We start from the raw sequence: 14478 nt of genomic DNA, 5'->3' as shown, positions 1-14478 counted from the left end.
TGTTGTTGAGAATATACGCAACAGAATGTACACCAATTCAACAATATCTACACGTATAATTCAGTGACACTGCGCACATTCTTCAGGGCGTGCAACCGTTCTCCCCCTCATTTTCTGAGTTGTTCCTCCCCCATTAACATAAACTCACTGCCCCCTAAATTTCCTATCTAATCTTTCAAGTTGCTGTTGTCAGTTTGATTCCACATAGATAGATCTTAAAAGATCATAACGTGCAAGGCAGGCATTCTTTACTAGTTAAGCTAAACTATTGCTTGGTTTTAAGAAGACTTCAGGGAATATTTTTGACTTAAGGTTTAAGGATTACCTCAGAGCAATAGGTTCAGTGGTTTACTCAGCCTCCATGGATTCAGAAAGTCTGAATTTATGAGAATTTGAAATTCTATTCCGCACTTTCTTCCTTTTGATCAGGATTCTTCTACAGAGTCTTTGCTCTGTAGGGTTTTCAATGGCTAATTTTTTGGAAGGGCAGTGCCAGCCTTTCCTTTCTGAGTGCCTTAGTGTGGACTTGAGCTTCCAACCTTTCAGCTAGTAACTGAGCCCATTAACTATTTGCACCACCTGGGGACTTGCCTTCCATGCTAAGACCTGGGTTCGATTCCCAGCCAGTGTACCTCAAGTGCAGCCACCATCTGTCTGAGAGTGATGGCTCGTGTGTTGTTATGATACTGAACAGACTAGAAAGAAAGGCCAGGCAATCTAGTTCTGAAAATCAGCCAATGAAAACCCTGTGGATCACACTGGTCTGATCCACAACCAATCATTTGTTCAAAGTACGTGAGACGATGTCTCGCCATCCTCGCTTCTAAAGAGCATTCTGGCTGTACTTCTTCCAAGACAGATTTGTTCGTTCTTCTGGCAGTCCGTGGTATGGCCAATATTCTTTACCAAAACCATGATTCAAAGGAATCAATTCTTCTCTGGTCTTCCTTATTCATTGTCCAGCTTTCACAGGCATATGAGGCGATGGAAAATACCCTGACTTGGGTCAGGTGTACCTTAGTCTCCAAAGTGACATCTTTGCTTTTTAACACTTTAAAGAGGTCTTTTGGAGCAGATTTGCCCAATGCAATGCTCCTTTGATTTCTTGACTGCTGCTTCCATGGTCTTTGATTGTGGATCCAAGTAAAATGAAATCCTTGACAACGGCAACATTTTCTCCATTTGCCATGATGTTGCTTATTGGTCCATGTAATGGATTGAATAGTGTTCCCCCAAAATATGTATCACTTTGGCAGGGCCATGATTCCCAGTATTCTGTGGTTGTCCTCCATTTTGTGATTGTAATTTTATGTTAAGAAGGATTAGGGTGGGACTGTAATACCGCCCTTACTCAGGTCACTTCAGTGATCCAAGGCAAGGCGAGTTTCCCTGGGCTGTAGCCTGTATCACCTTTCATCTCTCAAGAGATAAAAGGAAAGGGAAGCAAGCAGAGAGTTGGGGACCTCATACCACCAAGAAAGCAGCACCAGGAGCAAAGCGCATCCTTTGGGCCCAGGGTCCCTATGGCTTAGAGGCTCCTTGACCATGGGAAGATTGAGGACAATGAACTTCTTGCAGAGCCAACAGAAAGAGAAATCCTTCCCCTGGAGCCGACACCCTGAATTTGGACTCATAACCTACCAGACTGTGAGAAAATAAATTTCTCTTTGTTAAAGCCATCCACTTGTGGTATTTCTGTTATGGCAGCACTAAATAATCAAGATGGTCCAGTTGTGAGGACTTTTGTTTTCTTTATGTTGGGGTGCAATCCATACTGAAGGCTGTGGTCTTTGATCTTCATCAGTAAGAACTTCAAGTCCTTTTCACTTGCAGCAAGCAAGGTTGTGTTATCTGCATATTGCAGGATGTTAATGAGTCTTCCTCTAATCCTGATGCCCTGCTCTTCTTCATATAGTCCAGCTTCTCTGATTATTTGCTCAGCATACAGATTGAATAAGTATGGTGAAAGAATACAACCCTGGCACACACTTTCCTGCCTTTAAACCACACGGTACCCCCTCGTTCAGTTCGAACAACTGCCTCTTTGTCTCTGTACAGGTTCTTTGTGAGCAAAATTAAGTGTTCTGAAATTATTATTCTTTGCAATGTTATCCATAATTTGTTATGATCCACACAGTCGAATGCCTTTGCATAGTCAATAAAACACAAATAAACATTTTTCTAGTACTCTGTGCTTTCAGCCAGGATCTATCTGACATCAGCAATGATATCCCTTATTCCATGTCGTCTTCTGAATCCAGTTTGAACTTCTGGCGGTTCCCTGTTGATATACTGCTGCAGCTGCTTTTGAATGGTCTTCAGCAAAATTTTGCTTGCGTGTGATATTAAAGATATTGTTCAATAATTTCTGCATTCTGTCGGATCACCTTTCTTTAGAGTAGGCATAAATATGGATCTCTTCCTGTCAGTTGGCCGGGAAGCTGTCTTCTACATTTCTTGACATAGATATGCGAGCACCTTCAGCACTGCATCTGTTTGTTGAAACATCTCAGTTGGTATTCTGTTAATTCCTGGAACCTTGTTTCACACCATTCCTTTCAGTGCAGCTTGGTCTTCTTTCTTCGGTACCATCGGTTCTTGATCATATGCTTCCTCCTGAAATGATTGAACATTGACCAACTCTTTTTGGTATAGTGACTGTGTGTATTCCTTCCATTTTTTTTTTTTTTTTTGGATACTTCCTGTGTCATTTAATATTTCAATGTGTAATTCCGGGTAATCTTCTGTTTTTAGAAAGTTTTCTCGGACTATAGTTGTAAATATTGGAAACCCTTGTGGTGTAGTGGTTAAGAGTTACGGTTGCTAACCAAATGGTCAGCAGTTCAAATCCACCAGAAACTCCTTGCAAACTCTATGGGGCAATTCTACTCTGTCCTATAGGGTCACTATGAGTCAGAATTGACTCAGCGGCAACAGGTCTGGTCTGGTTCTGTTTTATTTTTCTGAAGAAGGAACTTTGATAATGCAAATATCATTCTTTCATTGCTTGAAATTCCATCTCGATTACTTCCTCCTTGACTGTTTTTACTTCTGTCTTTATTTTCTTACACTCTTCTGCTGTTTTTTTGTTTTTGTTTTGCATTTCTTCAATCTCCTTTATCATATTTTCATTTGATTCTTCTCTTCCTTGGCCATCTTATAATTTGTTCGTGTCTCTCTTATTATCTAGTGCTGCTATAACAAAAAATACCACAAGTGAACAGCGTTAACAAACAGGTTTATTTTCTCACATTTTAGGAGGCTAAAAGCCGGAACGCAGGGTTCTAGCTCTAGGGAAATGCTTTCTTTCTCTGTTGGCACTGGGAGAAGGTCCTTGTCTTTTCTGAGCTTCTGCTCCTGGGTGATCTTCATATAGCTTGGCATGTCTCTTCTCTGTCTCTGCTTCTTTTGCTTGCTTGTTTAATCTCTTTTATATCTCAAAAGAGATTGAGACAAGACACACCCGTCACTAATCTTTCCAAATTAACATAACAAAAATAACCCATTCCCAAATGGGATTATAACCACAGGCATAGAGGTTAGGATTAAAAAAAAAAAAAAAAACCCATTGCCATCAAGTTGATTCTGACTCAGTGACCCCGTAGGGTTTCTGAGGCTGTAAATCTCTATGGAAGCAAACTGCCACATCTTTCTGCCGTGGAACCACAGGTGGGTTTTGACCTTTCAGTCATCAGTCAGTTGTTTTAACCCCTGTATCACCAGGGCTCCTTGGTTAGGATTTACAGCACATATTTTTTACAGACACAATTCAATCCATAACAGTCTCTGAGATAATTTAGTCTTTTTCTTCCATTTCTTTCCTGAGTTCAATCAAATCTCTTTTCACTTTTTTCTGTTTTTCTTTCATGTCCATTTCTGTACTTTGTTTTTAGCTTTTGAATGTTTGATTTAAAATGAGCTTTCAATTCCTCAAATGCTAGCTTGACTATATTTAATTCTGTTTGGAGTGCTGACCTGCAATTTTCTTTTGCTTCACAATTCTTTGCCTGTGGGGACATTTCCACAGTTGATCTGTGTGGATTTTCATTTCCTGATTTTTGAAATTACTCTCTCTGAAGCTAATATTTTCCTTTTGTTTGTTTTTTATGTTTTTGAGGTGTTTTACAAGTTACCTAGTTTAATGGTGCCCTCTTCTGTCAACATAGCAATATCTACTTATTTTAGTAGATTTTAAAACATTTTTTAATTGTGGTAATCATATATGTAACTAAACATTTGCCATTTCAACATTTTAAACATGTTCATCATGTTGTTCAAGCCAGGGCTTTGAACCAATTCTTTTCGATTCAGACCCCCGTTGAGAGTTTGCATTTCCACCCCAGATATACTGAATCAGAATCTACAATTTAGGAGAAGGAGCCAACACAGCATCCTAGACAGACACATCATGCTATCCTCTGCAGTGAAAACCCAAAATACTAAGTAAAACATCCATCCTGGAACTCTAAGCATCAAATGAAGGAAAAAAGAACTAGATCAGACACCAAATGGGAGAAGAAACTGAAAGAAAACAGAAAACGGGGAGAGATACAGAGTGGAGGTCCCCTGCCAACTAACACGTCACTGTGTCACGGTCTTGGAGCATAGCCAGTGATGACCCTGAACAGCGAGTATGGGAAGGCAATTTCATGGAGTTCCCAACAGGAGACAAAGCACCTGGTAACCAAAGAAACACACTTTCCCACCCCTCACCCTTCTGCTCTGTACACCACCTTCACCCCGTCCCAAAGGGCCATGCTGTGCCTCCTTGTCTAGAGAGCTACTGGTCCACCACCAGCCTGTGTACCTGTCTGCCCCTAACTACTGGCTGCTGCCATGCCATTTTTTCCTTTTCCTCCTTTTCTCTCTCCCTTCCACTTAGTCCCACACTCCACCTCCAGCCCTTCCCACCAGGCCATGCTGCATCACTGCAGGTAGAGAACTACTGGCCCACTGACAGCCTGGGTCCTCCTCTCCCCCACCTGCCAACTCCTGCCACACCATTTTTCCCCTTCCTTTTATTTATCCCTCCCACCTAGCCCCATACACCACCTCTACCCCTTCCCACAGGGTCACTCTGCACCACCTTGGCTAGAGAAACAATGGCCTGCCACTTTCTACCTCCCACCCAGCCCTGTATGTCATCTCTCCTTCCTTATTGCTGGCCCCTAGGTTCACCCTGCCCCCACCCGTCTTCTACCTTTTCTTTCCTTTCTCTGTCTTTTGTTTTCTTTGTCCCCCTCCACATATCTCCACACAGCACCACTCCCTTCCTACCAGCCCTCATCATGCTGCCACAGCTAGAGTGTCCCCAGCTCAGGCCTGCAACCACACTGGACCCGCATTGTCCTTCTCTTCCCACCACTCAAGTAGCTGCTGAATGGAGGGAAGTGAGCCTGTGCCACTTCCTGCCCAGCACCCCCACCTATCTGGTGAGGGGCTGTGAATGCTCCCATACTGCTGGACCAACATCAGGAGGCAGACAGTGCTTACCCAGTCTGTCCTCAGCCACCTCGCCAAGCCAGTGTATAGCAAAGCAGCTTCACCGTGCCTGCTGCTGCCCTGACCACCTGGACAAGACGGTGAGAGCTATTGTGCCTATAGATAAGCAAGCAGCAAACCATGCCTGGCCTGTCCATGCTGACATAACAAAACAAAACAAAGAAGCCAGATGAAACAAATGAACATACAATCAATCAATCAATAAAAAAATACCTTAATGTCTTGGAAACAGTAGATAATATCGAAACACGTAAGAAAGTAGGACAAGATGGTTCCAGCAAGTGAACAAAATAAAGAATCAGATGACATTCTGGTAGATGAAAAGGCAGCGAAACTACCCGACATGGAATTCAAAAGATTAATATTTAGGGCTCTCCAAGATATTAGGAAAGATATCAAGGAAAACACAGACAAAGCCAAGGAAAACACAGCCAAAATCAAGGAAAATGCAGATAAAACAATAGAAGAATTCAGGAAACTAATACAAGAACAAAACGTCAAAATAAAACAATTAGAAACCATACAAAAACAGCAATTAGAAACCCAAAAGATAAAGAACAAATTTTTCAGAAATGAGCAACTCAATAGAAGGTTTTAGGAGAAAATTTGAAACAATGAAAGAATTGGCGAGGTTGAAAACAAATCCACGGACATCACTTTGTTTGAGGAAGAATCAGAGAAAAGAATAAAGAAAAATGAAGAGAACCTAAGAATTATGTGGGACACCATCAAGAGCAAAAATTTGCTCATGATTGGAGTTCCAGAAAATGGGGAGAAAGTGGAAAACAGAGAAGATTGTTAAAGATTTGCTGGCAGAAAACTCCCCAAGTATCATGAAAGGTGAAAAGCTGACCTCCAAGAATCTCAACGGACCCCACATAGGATAGACCCCAAAAGAAAGTCACCAAGACATATTATAATCACACTCGCCAAAACTAAAGAGAAAGAATCCTGAGAGCAGCTCAAGAAAAACAAAAAGTCACTTACAAAATGGGAACAACAAGACTAAACTCTGATTACTCAGGAGAAGCTATGCACGCAAGAGGCAATGGAATGAGATATATAAAATCTTGAAAGAAGAAAACAAAAACAGAAACTACCAACCAAGAAGAATAATATATCCTGCAAAATTCTCTCTCAAATATGATGGTGAAATGAGGACATTTCCAGATATACAAAAGTTAAGGAGATTCATAAAAACCAAACCAATCTTATGCAAAACACTAAAGGGAGTCCTTCAGCTAGAGAACCAACAACATCAGACAACAACAGGAGTCTGGGATACGGGGCAGCATCATCCAGACACCGACCTAGGTAAAAACTCTCAATAATAAAACAAAGCTAAAAGACTTAAAACAGGGATCCAGAGATGTCCATCTATAAATGACGACAATGTCAAAACAACAAAAGGAGAAGTAAATGGTATAGGTATACAACTTTCAAATGGAGAAGAAAACAAGGAATATCAAGTATTAAAAGACTGACTCAAGTTAGGAAGATAGGGATAAATTTCAAGGCAACCACAAAGAAAATTAACAAACCTACCCATGAGAATAAAAAAGAAGAAAAACATAAAGTCTCAGTAAACACAAAATCTATAATTACAAAATAAAAGAAAATCCACAAACAAAGGAACTTAGTACAGGAAAGTAAGAGGAACAAAGAAAATGTTAGCACCACACACACACAAAAAATTTAGTACCACACACACACAAAAACACAAAAATATGACAATAAATTCCTACCTATTTTGTAAATAGCTTAAATGTACCTTTAAAGAGACAAAGAGTGGCAGAATGTATAAAAAAAATGACCCATCAATATGCAGTCTGCAAGAGACACACCTTAGACACAAAGACATAAATATATTAAAAATCAAAGGATGAAGAAAAATATATCAAGCAAACAGCAACCAAAAAAGGGCAGGAGTGTCAATACTAATCTTAGGTAAAATAGGCTTTGAAGCAAAATCAACCATAAAAGACAAGGAAGGACATTAGTATAATGATTGAAGGTACAATCCACCAAGAAGACTTGACTTCAATAAATATCTATGCACCCAATGACAGGGCTCCAACTTTTAGAAAGAAACTCAACAAAGATACAGAAGATCTAAAGGCCACAATCAAACAACTGGACCTCATAGATATACATAGAATACCCAACAAGAGCAAAGTATACATTCTTTTCCAACACACATGGAATATTCTCCAGAAAAGACCACATTTTAGACCACAAAGCAACCCTCAGTAAAATCCAAGACATTGAAATAATACAAAGCATTCTCTGATCACAATGCCATAAAAGTAGAAATCAATAACAGGAAGAACAAGGAAAAAAAAAATCAAGTACATGAAAACTGAATAACACCTTGCTTAAAATCAATCAGGTGATAGCAGAAATCAAAGAGGGAATAAAACAATTTCTAGAATTAAATGAGAATGAAAACATATTTTACCAAAACCTTTGGGACACAGCAAAGGCAGTTCTCAGAGGTCAATTTTTAGCAATAAATGTGCACATCAAAAAAGGATAAAGGGCCAAAATAAAAGCATTAGCATTACAACTAAAAAAAATAGAAAGATAACAGAAAAAGAAGCCCACAGGCACCATAGGAAAAGTAATGAAGATTAGAGCAGAAATAAATGAAACTGAAAACAGAAAAACAATAGACTCAACAAGACCAAAAGGTGGTTGAAAAGATCAACAAAATTGACAAATCATTGGCCAAACTGACAAAAGAAAAGCAGGAGAGGACGTAAATAGCCCAAATAAGAAGCGAGATGGGGGACATCACACCAGACCCAACTGAAATAAAAAGGATCATAACAGAATACGATGAAAAATTGTACTCCAAAAATTTGAGAACCTAGAGGAAATGGACAAATTTCTAGAAAAAAATGTAGTACAAAATTCGAATTCACAAAAAAAGACCAAACTTACTGGTCTGACAGTGACTGGAGGAATCTCTTCGACTAAGGCCCCTGGACAACCTGCTAACTCAAAACTGAAGCCACTTCCGAAGTCTGCCTTTCGGCGAAAAATTAGACAAGCCTGTAAGATAAACAATAACACATGTGAGGAATGTGCTTCTTAGTTCAGTACTAGACCAAATGGGCAACACCTGGCCAAAACCAAAGAGGAAAAGGCAGGAAGGGACAGGAAAACTGGATGAATGGACAAGGAGAACCAAGGGTGGAAAGAAAAAGGACGAGAGTGCTGACATACGGCAAAGATTGCAACTAATGTCACAATTTCTGTATAAAATTTTTTGAATTAAAAAAAAGAATCTACTTTTTAACAAATCCCCAGGTAATTCTTATGCATAACAATTTTTGAAACCCACTGCTCTACTACTGCTTCTCAAAACTGTTCCCTTAACCAGCAGCATTAGCATTGCCCAGGAACTCGTTAGAAATACAAATTCTCAACAGAGGTCCAAACCAAAACGAAGCAGTTCTAAGCCCCGGTTCAATCACCATTCTCTGTTTCTAAATTTTTCCATCACTCTTAACAGAAACTCAATGTCCTCTAAGCAATGAGCCTCCCTCTCTCCCTCTCTCCTGCCCACCCCTGGTCATCGCTAATCAACTTTGTTTCTATGTACTTGCCTATTCTAGATATTTCATACACATTTTGTTGGTTCGCTGTTGTTGTCAGGTGCTGCCAAGTCAGTTCCGACTCATAGCAACCCTATGTACAATGGAATGAAACACTACCCCGCCCTGTGCCACCCTCACAATCACTGTTTTACTTGAGCCCATTGTTGCAGCCACTGTGTCAATCCATCTTGTTGAGGGTCTTCCTCTTTTTCACTGACCCTCTACTTTACCAGGGACTCATCCCTCCTGATAACATGTTCAAAGTATGTGAGACGAAGTCTTGCTGTCCTTGCTTCTTAGGAGTGTTCTGGCTGTACTTATTCCAAGGCAGATTTGTTCATTCTTCTGGCAGTCCGTGGAATATTCAATGTTCTTCACCAACAACATCGTTCAAAGGCATCAATTCTTCTTCGGTTTCCTTAGCTTTTGCATGGATAAGAGACAACTGAAAATACCATGGCTTGAGTCAGGTGCACCTTTGTCCTCAAAGTGCTATCTTTGCTTTTTAACACTTGAAAGAGGATTTTTGCAGCAAATTTGCCCAATGTAATACATCGTCTGATTTCCTGACTGTTGCTCTCATGGGCATTGATTGTGGATCCAAGTAAAAATGAAATCCTTGACAACTTCAATCTTCTCTCTGTTTATTATGATGCCGTTTATTGATCTAGTTGTGAGGATTTTTGTTTTCTTTATGTTGAGATGTAATCCATACTGAAGGCTGTAGTCTTTGATCTTCATCAGTAAGTGCTTCAAGCCCTCTTTACTTTCAGCAAGCAAGGTTGCATCATCTGCGTATTGCAGGTTTTATGAGTCTTCCTCCAATCCTGATGCCCTGCTCTTCTTCATATAGTCCAGCTTCTCTTATTATTTGCTCAGCATACAGATTGAATAAGTATGGTGAAAGGATACAACCCTGACACACACCTTTCCTGACTTTAAACCATGTCCTGTCTGAACGATTGCCTTTTGGTAGGGGAATGGATTGTGAGTTCTCCAAAGTTGTGGTTCTCTTTTGTCTAGAAAAAAAAAAAAAAAAGATCCCAGAATTTCCCCTTTCGCTTCAGTTCATTTTCACCACCCACTTGACAAAGAGCACTTCTCTCTTCCTTATTGCTTCTACCTTCTGCAGAAGTTATGCATTTTGAAAGCTGCCTGTTTAATTCAAGCACGTTTTGAAACTCCTTTCCTGTAGCCCAGGCTCTGACCTGTTTTGACACCATGTTGGTATTTTCAGACTTAAAACACCATTGCCATCTAGTTGAGTCTGACTCACAGCAACCCCACATGTTACAGAGTAGAACTGAGCTTTTTAGTATTTTTTCCAGACTTAGGGTGAACTTAACCTTTCTGGACATCATTTTAGGTCATCCTTAGATTCCTTCCCACCACTTATCTGTCAGTGTGTTGTACTTTGGTGGCTTGTGCATTGCTGTGATGCTGGAAGCTATGCCACTGGGATTTTGAATACTGCCCATGGTGGGCAGGTTTCAATGGAGCTTCCAGACTAAGATGGCCTAGGAAGAAAGGCCTGGTGATCTACTTCTGAAAATGAGTCAGTGAAAACCTATGAATGACGACAAAACATTGTCCAACTCATTTGCTTTGGACACATCATTCGGAGGGGTCAACAGCTGCAGGAGGACACCATGTTTGGTGAAGAAGAGAACTAGTGAGGGTGAGGAAACCCTCAGTGAGATGGATTGGCACAAGAGCTGCAATTATGCACTTGAACATGCCAGTGATCATGAGGATGATGCAGGACTGGACAATGTCTCATCCTGCTGTACATACAGCCATCATGAGTTGGAGTTGACTTGATGGCAGCTATCTCTCTTTCTTTACCTATCTATCTATCTATCTTTCTACCCATCTACATAATTTTTATCACAATAAAATAAAGCTTTCTGCCAGAAATTCTACTCCCAGCTTAAAACAGGGAGTCAAACAAATACGTTCATAAAACACGCATGTTCATAACCAGTTGCTGTCATGTCAATTCCGATCATGGTGACCCCATGTGTGTCAGAACAGAACTGTGCTCCATAGTTTTTTCTTATTTTATTTTTAATTGTGCTTTAGGTGAAACTTTACAGAGCAAATTGGCTTCTGTTTTGAAAATTTATACACAAATTGTTTCGTGACATTGGTTGCAATCCCTGCAATGTGTCAGCACTCTTCCCCCTTCCACCCTGGGTTCCCCATTTCCTTTCATCCAGTTTTCCTGTCCCTTCCTGCCTTCGGGCTCACAGGGCTTTTAATGGAGGATTTTTTTTTTGAAGTAGATCACCAGGCGTTTCTTCCAAGAGTCTCTGGATGGACTCAAACCTCCAACCTGTCGTTAGCAGCCAAGCATGTTTGCACCCCACGGACTTTTTTTTTTTTTTTTATAATAACTTTTATTAAGCTTCAAGTGAACGTTTACAAATCCAATCAGTCTGTCACATATAAGTTTACATACATCTCACTCCCTACTCCCACTTACTCTCCCCGTCTTGAGTCAGCCCTTTCAGTCTCTCCTTTCTTGACAATTTTGCCGGCTTCCCTCTCTCTCTATCCTCCCATCCCCCCTCCAGACAAGAGTTGCCAACACAATCTCAAGTGTACACCTGATATAATTAGCTCACTCTTCATCAGCGTCTCTCTCCCACCCGCTGACCAGTCCCTTTCATGTCTGATGAGTTGTCTTCAGGGATGGTTCCTGTCCTGTGTCAACAGAAGGTCTGGAGAGCATGACCGCCGGGATTCCTCCAGTCTCAGTCAGACCATTAAGTTTGGTCTTCTTATGAGAATTTGGGGTCTGCATCCCACTGCTCTCCTGCTCCCTCAGGGGTCCTCTGCTGAGCTCCCTGTCAGGGCAGTCATCGATTGTGGCCGGGCACCAACTAGTTCTTCTGGTCTCAGGATGATGTAGGTCTCTGGTTCATGTGGCCCTTTCTGTCTCTTGGGCTCTTAGTTGTCATGTGGGCTTGGTGTTCTTCATTTTCCTTTGCTCCAGGTGGGTTGAGACCAACTGCTGCATCTTAGATGGCTGCTTGTTAGCCTTTAAGACCCCAGACGCCACATTTCAAAGTGGGATGCAGAATGATTTCATAATAGAATTATTTTGCCAATTGACTTAGAAGTCCCCGCAAACCATGTTCCCCAGACCCCCGCGCTTGCTCCGCTGAGCTTTGAAGCATTCATTTTATCCCGGAAACTTCTTTGCTTTTGGTCCAGTCCAATTGAGCTGACCTTCCATGTATTGAGTGTTGTCTTTCCCTTCACCTAAAGCAGTTCTTATCTACTGATTAATCAATAAAAAAACCCTCTCCCACCCTCCCTCCCTCCCCCCCTCGTAACCACAAAAGTATGTGTTCTTCTCAGGTTTACTATTTCTCAAGATCTTATAATAGTGGTCTTATACAGTATTTGTCCTTTTGCCTCTGACTCATTTCGCTCAGCATAATGCCTTCCAGGTTCCTCCATGTTATGAAATGTTTCAGAGATTCGTCACTGTTCTTTATCGATGCGTAGTATTCCATTGTGTGAATATACCACAATTTATTTACCCATTCATCCGTTGATGGACACCTTGGTTGCTTCCAACTTTTTGCTATTGTAAACAGAGCTGCAATAAACATGGGTGTGCATATATCTGTTTGTATGAAGGCTCTTGTATCTCTAGGGTATATTCCGAGGAGTGGGATTTCTGGGTTGTATGGTAGTTCTATTTCTAACTGTTTAAGATAACGCCAGATAGATTTCCAAAGTGGTTGTACCATTTTACATTCCCACCAGCAGTGTATGAGAGTTCCAATCTCTCCGCAGCCTCTCCAACATTTATTATTTTGTGTTTTTTGGATTAATGCCAGCCTTGCTGGTGTGAGATGGAATCTCATCGTAGTTTTAATTTGCATTTCTCTAATGGCTAATGATCGAGAGCATTTTCTCATGTATCTGTTGGCTGCCTGAATATCTTCTTTAGAGAAATGTGTGTTCATATCCTTTGCCCACTTCTTGATTGGGTTGTTTGTCTTTTTGTGGTTGAGTTTTGACAGAATCATGTAGATTTTAGAGATCAGGCGCTGGTCGGAGATGTCATAGCTGAAAATTCTTTCCCAATCTGTAGGTGGTCTTTTTACTCTTTTGGTGAAGTCTTTAGATGAGCATAGGTGTTTGATTTTTAGGAGCTCCCAGTTATCGGGTTTCTCTTCATCATTTTTGGTAATGTTTTGTATTCTGTTTATACCTTGTATTAGGGCTCCTAGGGTTGTCCCAATTTTTTCTTCCATGATCTTTATCGTTTAGTCTTTATGTTTAGGTCTTTGATCCACTTGGAGTTAGTTTTTGTGCATGGTGTGAGGTATGGGTCCTGTTTCATTTTTTTGCAAATGGATATCCAGTTATGCCAGCACCATTTGTTAAAAAGGCTGTCTTTTCCCCAGTTAATTGACACTGGTCCTTTGTCAAATATCAGCTGCTCATACGTGGATGGATCTATGTCTGGGTTCTCAATTCTGTTCCATTGGTCTATGTGTCTGTTGTTGTACCAATACCAGGCTGTTTTGACTACTGTGGCTGTATAATAGGTTCTGAAGTCAGGTAAGGTGAGGCCTCCCACTTTCTTCTTCTTTTTCAGTAGTGCTTTGCTTATCCGGGGCTTTTTTCCCTTCCATATGAAATTGGTGATTTGTTTCTCTATCCCCTTAAAATATGACATTGGAATTTGGATCGGAAGTGCGTTAAATGTGTAGATGGCTTTTGGTAGAATAGACATTTTTACTATGTTAAGTCTTCCTATCCATGAGCAGGGTATGTTTTTCCACTTAAGTATGTCCTTTTGAATTTCTTGTAGTAGAGCTTTGTAGTTTTCTTTGTATAGGTCTTTTACATCCTTGGTAAGATTTATTCCTAAGTATCTTATCTTCTTGGGGGCTACTGTGAATGGTATTGATTTGGTTATTTCCTCTTCGGTGTTCTTTTTGTTGATGTAGAGGAATCCAAGTGATTTTTGTATGTTTATTTTATAACCTGAGACTCTGCCAAACTCTTCTATTAGTTTCAGTAGTTTTCTGCAGGATTCCTTAGGGTTTTCTGTGTATATAATCATGTCATCTGCAAATAGTGATAACTTTACTTCTTCCTTGCCAATCCGGATACCTTTTATTTCTTTGTCTAGCCTAATTGCCCTGGCTAGGACTTCCAGCACGATGTTGAATAAGAGCGGTGATAAAGGGCATCCTTGTCTGGTTCCCGTTCTCAAGGGAAATGCTTTCAGGTTCTCTCCATTTAGAGTGATATTGGCTGTTGGCTTTGCATAGATGCCCTTTATTATGTTGAGGAATTTTCCTTCAATTCCTATTTTGGTAAGAGTTTTTATCATAAATGGGTG

Source organism: Elephas maximus, chromosome 3, assembly GCF_024166365.1.
Source record: "Elephas maximus indicus isolate mEleMax1 chromosome 3, mEleMax1 primary haplotype, whole genome shotgun sequence".
Classification (NCBI taxonomy): domain Eukaryota; kingdom Metazoa; phylum Chordata; class Mammalia; order Proboscidea; family Elephantidae; genus Elephas; species Elephas maximus.
Note: the sequence above shows the minus strand (reverse complement) of the source record.